The following is an 18,721-nucleotide window of genomic DNA, read 5'->3' on the forward strand; positions in this document are numbered from 1 at the left end:
TAGAGACAGGGTTTCACCGTGTTAGCCAGGATGGTCTCGATCTCCTGACCTCGTGATCCGCCCGTCTCGGCCTCCCAAAGTGCTAGGATTACAGGCTTGAGCCACCGCGCCCGGCCTACATTTTTTTCTTAAGGACATTTCAGTGCTGCTTCCTCATAGTTGTAAAAATTATGCAGATTAGCTGAACGTTATTTTACGTGAGTCCATTTTACTCTCGTCTAATAACACATGGGCGCCCGGTAAGCAGCCAAGGAGTCACGGCGGTGTGTGTGAGCGCGAAGGGCTGCGTCTCACCCACATGGCCCGGCACCCCTGCATCCTCCGTCCTCTCTGCCGCCCCTTCCTGGCCCTGGCGGCCGCTCTCCTCCCGCCCCTCCCCTCCCCATGGGCTCACAGGGCTGCATCCTGAGTTTCAGATGAGCCAGAAGTGAGCACGGCAGATGCCTGAATAACGCTCTTCTGTTCAAGGGTGTTTCCTTATGACACTGATGAGGAGAACGTTGATTCCAGCTGGCGTGCTGCACGTGCGCGGGTTGGCTGGTTCCCCCAGGGCTGTGTGAGTTTCTCTGGGGACTGGGTTTCCTCCCACATCCCAAAGCCGTGCACGTGTGGCGAGTTGCTGTTCCCTGGGTCCCTGTCTCAGTGCCTGGGGCGGCCTCCGTCCAGGCCTGGTTCCTGCCTGGCACCCTGAGCTGCTGGGATGGGCTTCCACCACCTGTGACCCTGACCTTCAGTAAGTGGGTTGGAGAATGAATGAATGAATGAACATAAACTTTTGTAAAAAGACATGTATCAGGTCTGCGATGCCCATATAAACGCGCAGTTAAACCATGCAGCAGGAGAGTGCTCAGTGAGACACTGTGTGCCATTCTTGTCTGTGACCTGGGTGGGGGTGGAGGTGCTCCCCACCGGGTTTGCTTTGCAAACGGTTATCCCATGACTCAACCCACTGTGGCCAGGGCTGTAGCCTCCTGCTTGGGTGAGGCCTGGCGACTTCACTCCCCAAATCTCTTATACAGCACACGTATCTCCTCAGGTTGAAGTGCATCCTGGCGTGGTCCCTAGAAGGCGGTCATCGGCCGGAACAGCACTGTTCCTTGTGTGAACTTTGCACTTATTGAGACGTTTCATCCGCAGGGCACATGCCAAAGCCCGTGCGGCGTCTAGTTCCCTCTCATCCATTTCTCTAGTCAAGGAGATGAGGTTGGGGTGCCGTGTGCAGGGAAGGGGCCTGGAGAAGCCGCAGGTTTGGATGTGGATTTTCAGACACCTGCCTTTTGGGACTCCGCGTGCTTCCAGCCCCTGCAGCTCATTGCTGGGGTTCTCAGATGCCTCCGTGAGGACCTCCGGTCCTGCATTCCCAGCTCTAAGCAGGCCCTCGTCTGCTCTTTATCTCATAAAGCACGTGGAAGCTGTTACCTTGGGCTCGCCGAGTCCGTTCTTCTGGTGCTTGTGAGTTTTTGCCTTGGTCACTCTCCCGTGTAAAATGGGGTTTCAGCTGCAGCTTTGAAGGGGGTTAATGGCGTGTATCTCCCTGTTCACTGGAGGTTGAGCCCTTCACATCAGAGAATATTTCTTGCACCAGCAGCACCAACAGTGCCTGGGAGCTTGACGGACAAACAGACTCTTGGGCCCCGCCCCGGGACTCCTGGGTGGGTCCAGCAGAAGGCATTTAACAAGCCCTCCAGGTGGTTCTGATGCCGGTGGAAGTGTGAAGACCTCTGCCTCATGATTACAACCGTTGACTGATTGCAGCTCATACCGGTGCTGGGGAGATCCAGTGAAGCAGCAGCCTGATGTCTTCACAACGGTGTCACGACATCTCCAGCCCCTGGATGGTTCCTCTGTCCAACCTGCTCCCACAGTGCCTTCCTCATGGGACTCCTTCAGTCCTCAGCTGCCCTACGAGGTGTGGTTTCGCCTGGACACGGAAGGTGCAGCCCAGCCTGTGAGCCATTGGCCAAGGATGGCCTCCCCGTGGCGGCAGAGGTGAGAGGTCTCCCGAGCAGCCTGTCTGATGCCTGCACCTGCCTTCCCTGGGCCATGCTGCTGACAAGGGCCTCAGTGGTGAGTGTGACTCTTTAGAGCTGGCAAGACCCAAGATACCAGCCCTGTGTGCAGAGGCACAGGTGTTATGTTGGGTGCACGGGGTACGGGACTGGGCCGCGAAAGGCAGAGGGGCGTTCCGGTCCCAGCCTCTCTGTCTGTGTGTGTGGTAGCAGGCACCTCATCTCTTAACTACTTTTAATGCCACAGAAGGGAGGCCAGAGATAAAAGACATTATCAAACAAATATGGAAATCATTAAGTCCTGGCATCACAAAAATTAAAATGCTATTATGGCTCATCTCAAAGAAAGCTTATAATGCCACATATTCTAGGAAAAAACCTAAGGCAGTTTCTTCTAGGTTGAATTAGCTGGAAAGAATTAATTGAGTACATGTGAATGTTCTTGACACTCTAAAGCGCGTATTCATGTCTCGGGCTTGTGTGGCTGGAGAAGCACATTCAGTGGTGTGGGGTGATTTCACATGTTTCATGACACACCACTTATTTGTTATGTAAACTGCAGAGGGTGAAACTGTGGGGACGCCCCGGGGGACACGCACCCTCCATCTCCAGAGGCGGATGGGAACAGCGAGAGTCACCATCCCAGAAGGCAGAAGACACAGAGGATGGGTGACAGAAGAGAAAGCGGAACACGTCTTTAAGACCTTTGTGTTTGGAAATAACTTCGTGTGTAAAAGTTGTAAAAATAAAGGAGCACTGGGTGGATGGTGGGTGCCACCTCTTCATGGCATTACTCCTGGGTGGACGGTGGGCGCCCTTCTCTTCATGGTGTCGCTCCTGGAGCCGCGAGGCCCATGTCCTCTCACTCCTGGTGTTCATTTTGGGTATACCTCGGAGCTGGTGGTCTTGCTAACATATAATTACTATTCTTTCTCTCCCTTTGCAGCGAATAAGCAGTGTGTGGGGAATAGTTTTAAACCACATGATACCTTGTTCCCCATCAGAATTTCCCCCAGTTCGGTACCCATGGATGGCTCCTGCCCCGTCCCATGTTTATGAGGCTACATGTAAACTGGAAGGGAGGAGCTGGCATTGAATCCATCACCAGGAGGCGGCTGCAGCCTGAAAGGAGCATTTGTGGAAAGAAATGCCAGGGAGGTTAACAGCAGGACGGCAGAAGTTGAGATACTCACTAAAGGATTGGAATGGGAAGGCGAGAGAATTTTCCAGGAAGTAGAACAAAAACACAGAGAAACAGAAAACAGAAGTGAGATGTAAAAAGAAAATGAGCTCTGTAGGTCCGACAGCTGAATAATAGAAGTTCCAGGAGAAGAGAACAGAGAAGAAGTATTTTGAACTTCCAAAAGTGGAAGGATATGAGTTTTTATTGTCAAAACTGTACACATTGTTTTAAAAGAAAAGTAGGTATAGGTTGGGTGTGGTGGTGTGTCCGGAATTGGTGGGTTCTTGGTCTCACTGACTTCAAGAATGAAACCATGGACCCTCGCGGTGAGTGTTACGGTTCTTAAAGATGGTGTGTCCGCAGTTTGTTCCTTCAGACGTTCAGATGTGTCTGGAGCTTCTTCCTTCTGATGGGTTCGTGGTCTCGCTGTCAGGAGTGAAGCTGCAGACCTTCCCGGTGGGTGTTACAGCTCATAAAAGCAGCATGTCTGGAGTTGTTTGTGCTTCCCGGTGGGTTTGTGGTCTCACTGGCTCCAGGAGTGAAGCTGCAGACTGTCGCGGTGAGTGTTACAGCTCATAAAGGCAGCGTGGACCCAAAGAGTGAGCAGCAGCAAAATTTATTGCAAAGAGTGAAAGAATAAAGCTTCCACCAGTGTCGAAGGGGACCACAACCTGTTGCCACTGCTGGCTCAGTCAGCCTGCTTTTATTCCCTTATCTGACCCCACCCACATCCTGCTGATTGGTCCATTTTACAGAGAGCTGATTGGTCCATTTTGACAGAGTGGTGGTTGGTGCCTTTACAATCCTTGAGCTAGACACAGAGTGCTAGACAGAAAAGTTCTCCAAGTCCCCACTAGGTTAGCTAGATACTAACTAATCAGAGTACTGCTTGGTGTATTTTCAAACCCTGAGCTAGACACAGAGTGCTGATTGGTGTATCTACAATCCCTCAGCCAGACATAAGAGCTCTCCAAGTTCCCACCAGACTCAGGAGCCCAGCTGGCTTCACCCAGTGGATTTCTCAGGGGGGCTGCAGGCAGAGCTGCCCCCCAGTCCGGGCTGTGCAGCTGTGTACCCTCACTCCTCAGCCCCTGGGTGGTCCATGGGGCCCAGCGCTGCAGAGCAGGGGGCAGCGCTCTTCGGGGAGTCTGGGCGGCAGCGCGGACGGGGGTGGGGGGGTTCGGGCTTGGCGGGCTGCAGGTCCCCATCCCTGCCCCTTGGGGAGGCAGCTGAGGCCCCGCGAGCGCAGCGCTGTGGAGCCGGCACTGCTGGGGAACCCAGTGCACCCTCTGCAGCTGCTGGCCCGGGTGCTAAGCCCCTCACTGCCCTGGGCCGGTGGTGCCTGCTGGCTGCTCGGTGTGCGGCCCGCTGATCCCCATCCGGCACCCACCGGAACTCGCACTGGCCCGCCAGCGCCTCTCCCTCCACACCTACCCTCAAGCAGAGGGAGGCGGCTCCGGCCTCAGCCAGCTCAGAGAGGGGCTCCCACAGTGCCGTGGCGGGCTGAGGGGCTCCTCAAGTGCCGCCAGAGTGGATGCGGAGGCCGAGGAGGTGCCGAGAGCGAGGACTGCTAGCACGCTGTCACCTCTCAGAGGCTCATGCCTGAAATCCTAGCACTTTCCGCGGCTGAGGCAGGAGGATTGTATGAGGCCAAGAGTTTATGACCAGCCTGGTAAAGACCCCATCTCTTAAAAAAATTTTTTAATTAGCTGGGCATGATGTTGTTTGCCTGCAGTCCCTGCTACTCAGAAGGCTGATGTGAGAGGATTGCTTGCGCTGAGCCCAGGAGGTTGAGGCTGCAGTGAGCTATGATCGCGCCATTGCGCTCCAGCCTGGGCAAGAGAGCAAGACCATGTCTCAGACAAAAAGTAGGTCCAAACACTTAAACAGCAGTGCAGTCCTCCCCTGCACAAATCTGTCTATTTCTATATTATTTGAATTTCTTCCAAAGAAAGAAGGCTGTGCAGGGAGGGTTTGGACAGGAAGTTGAAACTGATCAGTGGAGAGGGAGATCCAGCAAGAAGAGCCTCGATGGCAGTACGTGGCATCCCCATTGCAGTGGCAGCATCCATGTCTCCTGACCCTTGAGCTCGACACCTTCCAGGCTCATCAACAAGCATCTCGTGTGCTGCGAGCCGTTTAGTACTTGTCCTGTGACATCGTTCCCATTTGCAGGCTGGGCATGAGATTTCCAGGGCTTTGCTGGACATCTGTGTCTCAGTTTGGAGCCCCGGGGGTGGGCAGAGAGGAAACTGGCTGGAGGGCAGCTTGGGAGCCGTGCAGCCCCCACTGGACCCCACCCGCGAGGTTCTGTGGTCAGACGAACCCAGGGGGATTCCAACTCATGGTCATCGGAACTGAGGAGCCCTGGTGGGTCCATCGCACAGGGATTGGTCAGGAACGTTGCCCCAGAAGCAAGATGCAGGCTGGACTGAGGCTGAGGCCAGCAGATGGGGGACAGTGCGGAGGCACAGACCCAAGCCGGCCACTCCCCTCCTCGGGCGCCCAGCCACGTTCGTCTATTCCTCTCCGGCTCTGGCCACTCCTACTGGACAGGAGTCCTCTCTGAGCCCCCATGTACCTGGCACAGAGTGGACGTCTGCTCTGGTACTGTGTTTTAATTTGTGAGGGGAGACGTGGTCTTGCACTGGCGGGGGCGGCGGGGTACTCAGAGGGTTCAAGGAAGGAGTCACGGCCTGTGGTTCGTGCTGGTGGAGAGTGGAGGGCCCAGGCGTGTGCAAGGTTTGAGCCCAGGGAGCCTGGCGTGAGTCGCAGATGCTCTGAGTACCCTGCGTGAGGGTGAGTGGGATACAGCCCCCGCCGTGGGGAGCCGAGAACCACGAGGAAGCAGCCGGGCTGGGAAGGAGGAAGCGGGCTGGTGGCTTGAGGAGATGGATGCCAGAGGTGGGGGGGTGGAAAGTGTGCAGGTAGGTGGGGGGCTTGGCCGGGGGCAAGTGTGCGGGTCAGCGAGGGCTGGGGGGGTTGGAAAGTGTGCGGGTGGGCAGGTCCGCGGGTGGGTGGTGGAAAGTGGACAGGTGGGTGGAGACGGGGGTTTGGAAAGTGTGCGGGTGGGCGGGGGCGGTGGGGGGCGTGATTGAGAGGAGTATTGTGGAGCAGCAGGGGAGGGATCCCACGAGCTGTCAGAGTCCCTGTGAGTTATCTTGCTGCCTCCATGCTCTTTCATCTTGTTAATGTCAGGACGTTTTTATCGTTTGATTTCTGGAGGGAGTCCTGTGACTTTGGTTGGGGCCAAAGATTACAAACAAGGATGTTTTATGCAGCTACTCAGCGGGTTAGAGAATAGCTGGGTTTGGCTGTAGGATAAGGGAAGTGTAGGCGTCCTGCCCGCTGGTTCAAACATCAGTTGGAGAGCAGGGAGGGGCAGCAGAAATAACTGCAGAGCCCCGGGGGGCAGCGCCTTTGAAGGCTGTGATGTCGGCTCAATACCTGTGATACAGCTCAAGGCCACATCCATACAATCAGCCACAACAGGCCTGTGTGTTTGTGTTGCTGTGGCTTATGTAGAGCTAGTAACAACTGTCACCATCTCAGAATACAGCAGCTGCCAGCGTCAGATTGCTTCCCATAGGACGTCATTGCGAGGCAGCTTGTTTCTACTACATGAGCCCTGCCTGGTGTGAGTGTTATTCCCCCGCTCTGTACGGGGGGGCCCTGAGACCAAGAGCTTGGTGACTCAGTGCACCGCACGGCCAGGAAGGACGCCAAGCTCTCCCGCCTGCATCCCTGGCGATGTTATGGCTGAATCATGTCTCCGGAAAAGTGCGTGATGGAGCCCAGTGCCTCCAGACATGCCCTTCTTTGGAAATAGTGTCTTGGGGGAAACCAAGTCGGCACATTTCTGTTAAGTCACCTGGTTTATGGTGCTTGTTATGCAGCTGCAGCAGACTGATGCGTTCCACAGGAACACTTCCCTAGCTCAGACTCGCATCATCAGGGACCATCTGTTCCCCTGGAGGACGGAGCTGCACCGGAGGCGTCAGGGAGGGTGAGGAAGAGGCATGGCCGGGCCTAGGCCTCTGGACACAGGGGACACACGCAGTCCAGGCCCTGCGTGGAGAGACAGGATGCTGGTGGGGTGTCCAGAGCCCTGGCTGGGGCCAAGTTTCTTCATCTGAAAATTGGTCGAGTGTCCAACATCCACAGTATGTGACGAGGCCACTGGCCACACAGCCTGTGAGCGTGTGGTGTGTGGACAGTGTGACCGGGCATCCAGATTTCTGGTTTTAACTGATTTTCATTAATTAAAATTACATTGCTGACCAGGCACAATGGCTCACTCCTATAATCCCAGCACTTTGGGAGGCCAAGGTGGGTGGATTGCTTGAGATCAGGAGTTCGAGACCAGCCTGGCCAATGTGGCGAAACCCCATCTCTACTAAAAATATAAAAATTAGCCAGCCTTGGTGGTGTGCACCTGTAATCCCAGCAACTAGGGAGGCTGAGGCAGGAGAATCACTTGAACCCGGGAGGCGGAGGTTGCAGTGAGCCGGGATTGCACCACTGCACTCCAGCCTGGGCGACAGAACAAGACTCTGTCTCAAGAAAATTACATGGCTGCATGTGACAGCCCCAGTGGACGTGTGGCCACTGACCCGGGGTGCCCCCTCTCCACACCCTCTGATTCTGCTTTCCTCAGACAAGGAGGGCCGTGCTCAAGCTGATGCCGTGGAGGGGTTAGAAATCAGTATTTTAGGAACACGTGTCAGCGCTCGCAGCTGGGCAGGTACGGACAGACACCTCAGGGTGACCGCTGAGTATATTTTTTGGCCGTGGCACCCTTGGCAGGAGAACTCAGCCTCCTGATCTTTCTCAGCTGCTAAGCGCTGCCGTGGAACAGGCAGGTTGTGTGGAATTGAACTTTCAAAAGTGCCTTTGAGCAGTAAGGATAATTTCATTCTCCTCTGCGGCCTTCTGTAAATCCTTCAGAGAGGAAGAAGTAAACCTATTATGGTCCTCCCTTCCTGTTCCAGCCAGAGCCGGTGTGGGAAGCAACATGTGCTGAGCCTTCCAGAGGCCGTCGCTGGTCTGGTTTTAATGCACTATCCTGCCTGTGACTGTGGCGGGGAGGATGCTGTCAATATTAGGTATGAGCACCTTTTTCGAACACAGATTGTCTGCCTTTAGGGAAGTCACAAGTGGATTCTGCCCTGGAAGGTTGATGATTTGTCTTGGATCCTCAAGTGAAAAGAACTACCTGGCAGGTTCAAGGAAAGCTCTGTGGGAGCCGCAGTGTTGGGCATTGTGTTTGTGGGACCATCCGACGAGATCCCAGGGTGCAGTGAGTGGCTCTGCTGGTCGGAGCTGCTGGGGGAGAGCGAGGGGCTGGAAGGACCCCAGGGGTCGGGCGTACTTGGCTCCATGAGAGTGGATGGTGCACAGCTGCCCTGGGAACCCCATGACTGGCTCGTGGGATCATTCATCACCCGGCCAACACGTCATGCGTCTGAACTGGTGGCTCTCCAATGATTTCCTCCCCAACAGCCCTTTTTCAAATCGAACAGAGATGGTGGAAAACAGGCCCCAGCAGGTGCAACTGTGTCATGCGTGAGGCCTGGTCGCCTGAGTGCCCATGTCCAGGGATGAGGTTTGAGGTTTGCAGTTCAGTGGAGGGAGGACCCTGCCCGTCCCTGACCCTAAAGGAGCCCCAGAGGCAGGACGTGGGCTCCCGTCAGCACCTCCAGCGCTCTGGTTCTGTGCATTGTCAGAATCCAGGGTTTGGAGGGAGGGTCACGGGAGCTGCAGCATTTGAGGGGGGTGCCGGCTCCCATGGAGGTGACATCCTGGGCTGGTCCTGCTGTGGCGGCCCACAGCTTGGGGTCCCAGTCCCACCCTCCTGCCCCGAGCACGTGTCCTACTGGCCTCACACGCACGTCTCGTGACCTCTCACGGCCCTCTCCAATACTGTCACCACTGCACGTGATTTTCATCTGGATAGAAACATGGCCGAGACTGTGAAAGGGCACCGATGGTGATGGAGTCCCGCGCTGTGATTTGATTGATTGAGACTTTATTCCCGCTTCTTCAAGACATGTCTGTGGAATGGTGTCGCCTGTGCTCGCATTAGTCTGGAGCTCACGGTCGGTGCTGGGGACGCCGGAGCAGGCCCTGAGTTCCACTGTGGACGTGCCTGGGGCTCACCCGTGGGCAACCCCTCCTTAGGAGCAGCACCCAGCAGCAGCAGCAGCAGCTTGCGATTTCAGCCGGGAGGAGACTGTGAGGGAAGAGATCCCTTAGGTGGCGTCTGCAGCTGACTAGGTAGCGTTTCCCCTCTGGCTGTTAATGGGAAGTCAGCACAGAAAAGCATTCTGTGGGCAACTAAATTTAGGGAAGGACGCGGCGGAGCCTGCCTGTGGAAACGTGTGTCTCTGATCTCCATGTAGGGTGTGGAGGCGGTAGCCTTTTCAGATCTAGTGGATCATTGACTGCCTCCTGAGGGGGTGGGTTCTGAGGCCTGGCCTTGATCCCTGAGGCCCTTTGGAAAGTTCTGGAAAAGGTGAGTGAATGGATGTGGCTATGGAATGAGACAGAGAGCAGATCTGCAAGGAGCCCTCGGAGGCGTCGAACCCCAGGACTTGAGTGTGGGTGTGTGTTCTTGCACTGTTGGGCATGGGGGCTAGGAGCTCATCAGGGAAACAGTGTCAGATATGACCTCACAGGCTCAGACCACATTGATGAAAAATACCGACAGCTTCCACATGGCACGGGGCCAGCACCTGACCCTGTGGTGATCACAAGGGTTAGCGCCTCCCTGCCCCGACTGTCTCACCAGGGTTTGTTCTCTGCCTCAGCTACATGGTCAACTCTGCGCAAATGAGAAGCATGTGATTGAACTTTTAATTCCACATTTTGCACAGCATTTGCTAGGTACTAAAACTCATTATTGTTTTATTTTCTGTCCCTCTTGATTTGCACAGAGTTGATAGTTTGTAATACCGTCTTGTTTGCGATTGATTATATTTGGAAGAGAATTGTTATTTTTTCAACATAGAAGAATTGTCGGCCGGGGGATGGAGGAGAAGGGAGTGGTTATTCCAGATCATCTCTTGTGGTTTCATCCATTGCATTTATGAGAGCCTGTTGTATACTCAGCCAGACTGAAAGTCGATCGAGGGCCAACATATGACTGGTGTTTCTTTGCAACACCCTCTGTTCGCCCTTTCTCCTGAGTAAATTGCCCTAGAACAGGTAATAAGCAGAGGCCTCTGTTCGCCCTCTCTCCTGAGTAAACTGTCCGCCCTAGAACAGGCAAGAAGCAGAGACCTGTAGATGCTGCCTTCCTGGAGGGCTGAGGAATGGCTGCAAGTTCATCGTGTGGAGTATTTAGGATGAAAGTTCAGCTTTTCCTCTAATTGGGTTTAGAAAGATAATCACACATTTCCCGCAGACATCTCTTCAGCTGCACGTTACCGGAGTGTGTGCTTTGCAATTTGTTTTATGTTGCTGAATCTTGGGAAAGCCATTCTCTGTTATTTTCACCTCTCCTTCCCTTACCAAGTAAGGTATTTTCTTCACATTTTACTACTGAAATATGAATGTAAATGCAGCCCTTCCTTTCACATTCTTCTTTGTGATTCACCCTTGATGGAAGCTCAGACTCTAGAAGACCCAACACAACGTTCCAGCAGCCCTCCATTGCCAGGCTCTAATTGCGCCTAATATTTTAAAAGCCATCACAAAAATTGGTGGGTCCATTTACCTTATTGTGGGAGCCCCTGGAGTACAGCTTTCAAGACCCTGATGGCCCATTAGGGGCATCCATTAAACCCGGCTGCATTCCCGTTCCAGAAATGGCACAGATGATAATCACACTCACCTGATTAACCTTTTCAATGAAAAATGTATGTCATCAAGATTTTTCTGTACCATTTAATTTGTTAGGCCATTCTGGGCGCGCTGACTTTGTGCCGCGTTGGACGACCTTATTAGAAGAAACACTCGTAACAGTTAGTGAGATGCCTTCCTCCACCCGAATGATAACAAATGCATTTTATTTATTTGTTTTAAAACAGGTTTTGCCTGGCATTCTGCAGAAGCATTGCTGTATCTTACCAGACAGGAATACAGGTAAATACATTTCATTCTTCTGATTTGGGATTATAGGTTTCATATCAGTGGCAAAATTGAGAAATGTGATTACCTAATTTAGGTATTTTGTGCATTTTTATGTTATGGGTTGTTTTTAGGGCAAGGTTGCATATTAACTAATGGTAAGATGTGAAAAGAGGATATTTAGTTCTGTAGTGAGCTGTGAGCTGAGCCCAGAGATCTGTTTTATTTGACAGAGGAAATCGATCTATTAATAGATGATTGCTGTATTAGGTTTTTAAGGGAAAGTGGTTGTCTTATAAACTTGAATTTGTTGGTTTCAAAGCTGTTTCTTTTGCTAATTATACTTACTTATTAAGGAAAAAACACCATTCTTATTGGCTAGAGTGAAATGGATTTGGAGTCTGTTTGCAGTCAAGGCCTTTCTTTGTGATCAGGATAGGAACTGGCCAGATGTTATGTTCTTAAAACCCCCAAGGTCTCAGTGAATAAAACGTGGACATGAATGTTTTGAAATGGGAGATGTGTCTCTGTGTAACTTCTCATGGCAGGACAGATGTGTGTGACCGGTGGTTTTGAGGAAGTGTTTTGCATGACTTTTAAGGAAACATGATGGAGAAAAAGAAGGTCTAAAAAAAACTTTGTTATCATACAATGAAGGGGAAAAAGAATCAGTCGGGGCTTGTTATCCTGTGGATATGGATCTGTGTTTTTGTTATCCTCCTGCAAGAGTTCTGATTTATTTTTATCAAAGAAATTGCAAGTCCTGAGGAAAGTAAAGAGAAGGTGCCTCTTTCGTATGAGAGGCTCTGCGAGTTTATTCATTTCTAAAAGCAATCATGTTCTGTCAAGTATGTATCTGTGTCCCAGGATATTTTAGTTGGGTATGCAACAGGTTTGCTGACATTTTCTGACTTGTTTTCTAGCTATAACAAGTTAATTACAAAGACTCTTCCATGGCAATTAGAAGAATTTAATTTGTTGGGCTTTACTGTTGACTCACCACTAAGAATGGCATCTCAGTAGCCAACGTTGTCTGTATTATACATTCCAGAGTAAAACACTGGGTGTTTTGAGAAAAATACAATCTTTATTTATTAATTATGAGCATGGATGGATGACATTACTGATAGTACTCTTCTTTAAACATAGAACTGTCCCTGTTTTGTTTTCTTTTACCCAGTCAAGTGTGTCTCAGCTACAAGTTTGAGCATATCTACTGCTTATGGGGAAGCTTGTTGAGTGTGTCAGATATTTTTGAGCCTCTTTTTATTTTCTGGAAGTCTTGTTAATGAGTAAAAATATATGAAAAAGTCACATGTGCAAAAACAAAGATTTTTGTAACTGTGTCCATCAAAGTCAGCATCACAAAATTTTTTGAAAGAAATTAATTTTCCAGATTCAGGTGAATCATTACTCTGATTCTAAGAAACATCAGAAATAATGATAAAATAAGTTAACAGCTAACTACTTTACTGTGGGCATCTCAGTGGGTCTTGAGTATGGAAATGCATTTTCCTTGTTTTTGGTTTTTTTTTTGACAATTTGTTCTGTTAATGGTTTTAAGTTAATTTGGAAAACATCGCCAACTGGAGATGTTTTATTTGCTTTTCATGAGACTCTAAGTAATCAATCTGTAGAACCAAGAGAGTTGCCTTCCATTGGGGCCTCAATGCAGAGGACATTAGCCGGGCAATTTCCTCAAAATTATTTTTATATTATAGAATGTTTCACTGTCATGTCAGCTGTGGAAGACCATAGGCTTTAATATTCGGTGTGGATAAGGGAAGGAGTGGCTCCAGAGAAGAGAGAGGGGTTGGTTGAGATTATAACTCTTAAAAGTGTAAGTCCATTCAGAATGGAAAGATGGGGAGAATTCTAGCTTTCAGCAAAGAATTTACTCCAGTATGTCCAAAGCTGCTTCATGATGTAGGAGATCTCGTTTGGAAATGTCTTTGGACCTCAACACGGCAGAGGTTCTCGGTGAAAGCTTTTGCATTTCAGTGGCATGTAAAGGTCCTTGTAAGGGTGACTGTAATGTTCTTCTACCTTAATGGTTTTGTGGAAGAGCTTTCACAATTTCTCATTAAGGACATTAACTTTGGAATGGGCACCAAGTTTCCGTTTTGGAAGATGAAGCGTGTTCTGCAGAAGGAGGATGGGGACGGCTGCCCAGCAGCAAGAATGTAGCAAATGCTCCGAACTAGAGCACCACGGTGGATTCTGCGTTACGGGTGCTTGACCAGAATTAGAAAGAAGATTAACTTTGGGATGAATCATCACTTTTTTCTCGTTTGGTTTTTACTTATTTTAGAAACGCTTTATATTCCATTAATTTTATACATGTCATGTTTCTGAATTAAACATGACTGCTTGTGAAAGATAAATATACTATCATTTTCTCTCGCAGTTTTGATTACTTGTGATGGTTTTAGGCAATGCCGTGAAGCGTCAGAGGGAATTCCATTGGTTACTTTCCCATACGGTCTTGTTTGGCTGCTTGTTCTCAGAAAAGCGTGTTTGTTGGTGGAGGAGAATGTGACCAAGGTGACCATCCTTTTCATGAAGGCACAAACGTGAATGCATATGTAGCTTTTAAGCTTTAAAAAAAAAACAAACAAACAAACAAAAAAAACTCAAAGCACATTTATGCCTGTCTTTAGTTCTAAGCATTCTTCCCTTTTCTTGCTTTGGTGACCCCTGATTGGCCTTTCACAGGCCTTTGGTTTGCGACCTACCTGGAGTGAGCATTGAAGCCAAAATACACAGGAAGGTGGAGCGACTTGGGGAAGTGCGGACATCTCAGGTGTCTGGATTTTAGCAGCTGCCTCTGGCTTGAATTCAGCATCATCTTTTACTAGGATTGGTGTCCTTGGAGGGGGTGTTCCATCCTTAGCATCCTTTATTTGGTTAACGGGCTATAGAAAGGATCGCCAAGCAGGGCAGGCCTTGGGCACAGCATCCTGGACGCGCCACCACGTTTGGGCTGAAGGCAGGCCCACTTGCTGCTGGACTCTGGCTGTCGAGTTTTCGGTGAAACTCAAGGCATTGTGCAGTTAAAATAGTCCCAGATGCCTGCCGATTCCTGCGTGGAGCTGGAATCCTCATTTGAGGAGTGACTTTTTCACAAACATCCTTTCATGACGAGTCGTTGTTTCCTGAGGGAAAGTGAACCTGTCTAAAGTTTTATAGCCAGGTGTGCCTCCTAGGAACAGGTGTTCCTCCTAGCAACAGAGACCTCTTACAGTTACTTTAGTATTTTCGACCCAACTGGAGGGGTGAGAACTTTGGTTCCATGGTGAAGAGATGACATGGCCTAAGCGGTGCGTTTTCCTTCAGGGACTCTGTTTCTTAGGATGTGTGTATAATGTACATTGGAAGGATGCGGGAGAATGTTGGAAGGATGCATGTGTAATGTATGTTGGAAGGACATGTGTGTAATGTATGTTGGAAGGATGTGTGTCTAATGTAGGTTGGAAGGATGCTGGAGAATGTTGGAAGGATGTTGGAGAATGTTGGAAGAATGCATGTATAATGTATGTTGGAAGGATGCTGGAGGATGTTGGAAGGATGTTGGAGAATGTTGGAAGGATGCATGTCTAATGTATGTTGGAAGGACACTGGAGAATGTTGGAAGGATGCTAGAGAATGTTGGAAGGTTGCTGGAGAATGTTGGAAGGATGCATATATAATGTATGTTGAAAGGATGCATGTATAATGTATGTTGAAAGAATGCTGGAGAATGTTGGAAGGATGCTGGAGAATATTGGAAGGATGCATAGATAATGTATGTTGGAAGGATACTGGGGAACACATCAGAGGCCACCTTCCATTTAATCCACATTTCTCTGACAGTGAGGTCTAAGCAGGAAAAACGTTGGGAGCTCTTTAGTTCCTAGAAGATCTGGCTTCCTTACCTTGATTGTTAATGACCTTCACTTCAGAATTGCCGTGACATTTGGGAAAATTAAGTTACACAGTTGTAAGCGTAATACATTCTTTTCTTTAGGCTGCACAGTTGGCTGGGGTTCTGACTTTGGGTTTAGCTGCCTCACACAGCCTTTATCCTGAGTTTTTCAGGAGATGGACTATTCTACTGCCAAGAATAATTAGAAGTTTCAAGAATGAATTGATTTTGCAATATGGCAGCAGTAATTACCCATGCAAACTTTGATAATAACAACTGAATAATGAAACCTCAAATAGATCAAGCATACGGGAGTACTATGTTTGATTTTTGAAATACATTATATTTCTAATTGACAGTGAATGCAAAATGACTGTGAAACAGGTTATATATAAAAGTTGGGTGGAAAGGTTTCATGTGACTTCCCTGTGTTTGTGGGACTGATGGTGGCTTTATTTGCAAATACGTAATGGAAACTCCTGACTCTGAAAGTGGGTCCCCACAGCAATGTGCTGGTCAGCATTTATCAACTGACTTTCTGATGCTGGGTGAGAGGGAGGGTGGGGAGGCCTTGTTCTAGTGTTTGCCAATTTCTGTGGTCTGGTTTCAAGCTGCTGCCATGAAGTTCTTGGACATGGAGTTGTGAGGAGTTCTTGGCAGCCACCAGTTGTCTCCAGTTCATTGAACCTGGCTCCTGCACCATGGTGCCCATCTTCCTCTCTGGGTAGCTGACTCCCTACACCAAGATGCCCACCTTCCTGTCTGTGGAGCTGGCTCCTGCACCGTGGTGCCCATCTTCCTCTCTGGGTGGCTGACTCCCCACACTAAGATGCCCACCTTCCTGTCTGTGGAGCTGGCTCCTGCACCATGGTATCCATCTTCCTCTCTGGGTGGCTGACTCCCCACACCAAGATGCCCACCTTCCTGTCTGTGGAGCTGGCTCCTGCACCATGATGCCCATCTTCCTGTCTGGGTAGCTGACTCCCTACACCAAGATGCCCGCCTTCCTGTCTGTGGAGCTGGCTCCTGCACCGTGGTACCCATCTTCCTCTCTGGGTGGCTGACTCCCCACACCAAGATGCCCACCTTCCTATCTGTGGAGCTGGCTCCTGCACCATGATGCCCATCTTCCTCTCGGGGTAGCTGACTCCCTACACCAAGATGCCCGCCTTCCTGTCTGTGGAGCTGCCTCCTGCACCGTGGTGCCCATCTTCCTCTCTGGGTGGCTGACTCCCCACACCAAGATGCCCGCCTTCCTGTCTGTGGAGCTGGCTCCTGCACCGTGGTGCCCATCTTCCTCTCTGGGTGGCTGACTCCCCACACCAAGATGCCCACCTTCCTCTCTGTGGAGCCAGCTCCCTGTACCATGGTGCCCGCCTTCCTCTCCGTGTAACCTTCCTGTGGTCATTCCCTTCGGTAGCTGAAGTTCCTGTGTGTTCTCTGCAGGGTGGCGAGCTGTTTAGTTGTGCGTTGGCAAAATGAAACCTTGGATTGAAATGTAGCCTTTGTAATGGAGTGCTTCATTTTTAAAAATCTACATAGGTTGAGCGAATGTTTTTGTGATTTATGTTTGGATGTTGAGTATATTTGTATTACAAGGTAGGATTTCAGAAGCCTACAGGGTAGCAGACCTAATTATACTTTATTAAGTTTCCGCACGTAGAGCTGTTGAAACTGAGTAGCCACTGGAGCAGTTTGCAGGTTTAGTTCAAAACCGCAGAGGGACACCATTGTTGAAATGTTAGGAAAGGTTCTGTTTGGTAATTGTAAATCCCCTAGATTTCTCGTGAGCTAAAGGTTTTAAAGAGCTTTTAATTTCATGATGGACAAATAACGGAAAATCAGTGGACCAGTTTGCATTCTCTGCTACAGGCCTGTCTGAAAGGCCAACAGTTCGCAATAGCTGTTGGCACTGAGAGTTTGGCGTGAGCATATATGTGGAAATGAGACTTGACTTCATTAATGTCACACCTCCCTGGCGTAGGATTCCTAAAGCTATGTAGACAATGACCTTGTTACTTTGTGTTACATGTGAATTCTTACACTAATAGTGGATGTTACATGCCTTTTTTAATGCTTTCCAGTGTATAAGGTGCTTTCACATTCATCTTGACTAGTCCTGTAACTTTATTGTAAGATAGAAAATGTGTCCCCATTTTGCAGAAGAGAAAACAGATGCAGAGGTACCTGTGACTTCATTGTGCCACAGCTGTGCCTCAGATACGGGTTTGCACTAAGTCAGTGTGTGATACCGTGTGACCTGAATAAGTCCTGAATTACCCACCTGTGACTTTCCGGTCACATTTGATGCAGAACAGCACGACGTGGACCGGGAACCCTGACGTGGGAGCCGAAGGACGGGGAGGCTGTGGGCACAGCCCCCGGAGTCCCGGAACTGAGATATGCAGGCACCTCAGATGGGTTTGCTGTTCCAAGAGGTGGGAAATCTCCACGTGTGGATACTTACCTGTTTTCAGGAGGTCAGGGAGTGGTATTTACACATACAAGATTGAAGATGAGATCTCATTTCTTTGAAAGACCAAATACTTCAAGTAAATTTCTTTTTACTCAGATACTAAAATTATTTATAATACCTTTTCTCTTTCCAAAAAGCACTGAGGTTGTGCAAATAGAATTCCATACGATGTGATTCACGCAGTAAGAGCAGCAAAACCAAACCCAGGGCTGAACTGGAGGGAGGAAGCCAAGGCAGACGCCCTGGAGCCTCCCCTTGACCCATCTCTAATGACCCAGCGCCACCTTCCAGTGAGCTGGATCCTCGTTTCCTGCGTCCTCTCTCCCTCCCCACCAGCCAAAGAGAAAAAACCCACATTCCTCATATGCTTGAAAGGACTTTATTTCATACCCTGGAAATGCCTTTATTAGAAAATTGGTCATGCTCTTTAATTCCTGCTCGAACAACGGGGCGTGTATCAATAGTGTTAGGACCACAGGCCTTTCATTTCATGAGGCTTGCTTCTAGCATAGATGCTGTCTGTGCTGAGTGGAAAAATGTGACCCCCTGGGGAAAATGCAACCCCTGAATGAAGCAGGGTCAGCCCCCATCCATTCTGGGCCAGGCACTTCTGTGCAGAGCGATAATTGCACGGTTATAGATGGCAGTCCTGTTAACCCCAGAGCAGGTTAATGGACATATTTACCTAGGTTTGTGGTTTACAGCCAGTTTAATGTGGAGACATAAAGAAGTTTTATAGCTCAAGGCTGCGTGTTCTGTGGATACTTCTGTGCTGAGAGGGTTCATGAGTAAACCTGGTGTGTGATACTCCTGTTTTAATGATATACCAACGTAAATTTCTGGGACTTTTCTGTGTGGTGCGGATCTGTGGGGCTGGAAGTAGACCTACAGTTACTTTTTTGGGAGATTTTTGGCTTTGTCTGAGGGTTCATGCTTGGGGGTATCAGGAGGGTAGATTTCTGTCACATCTCCTGGTTCTCCACCTGCCCCCCGCCCTGCCCCGCCATCCTGTAACTTTGCATGTAACTGTCGACACAGGGGACACTGCCACAGGTTCCTGCGAGAGGGTCTATGTCAGG

The 18,721-nt window shown here is 49.9% G+C and overlaps 1 long non-coding RNA gene across 2 annotated transcripts in view; it reads left to right on the plus strand.

Moving 5' to 3' along the window:
* LOC105508649 overlaps nt 1-18,721 on the plus strand; it is a 292,669-nt gene that overhangs the window by 73,983 nt on the left and 199,965 nt on the right. For both annotated transcript variants that reach the window (XR_001001305.1, XR_001001304.1), the window contains exon 2: nt 11,223-11,277. This is a non-coding gene — a long non-coding RNA (uncharacterized LOC105508649). The remainder of the gene's footprint in view (nt 1-11,222; nt 11,278-18,721) is intronic.

Source organism: Colobus angolensis, unplaced genomic scaffold (assembly GCF_000951035.1).
Source record: "Colobus angolensis palliatus isolate OR3802 unplaced genomic scaffold, Cang.pa_1.0 Scaffold165, whole genome shotgun sequence".
NCBI lineage: Eukaryota > Metazoa > Chordata > Mammalia > Primates > Cercopithecidae > Colobus > Colobus angolensis.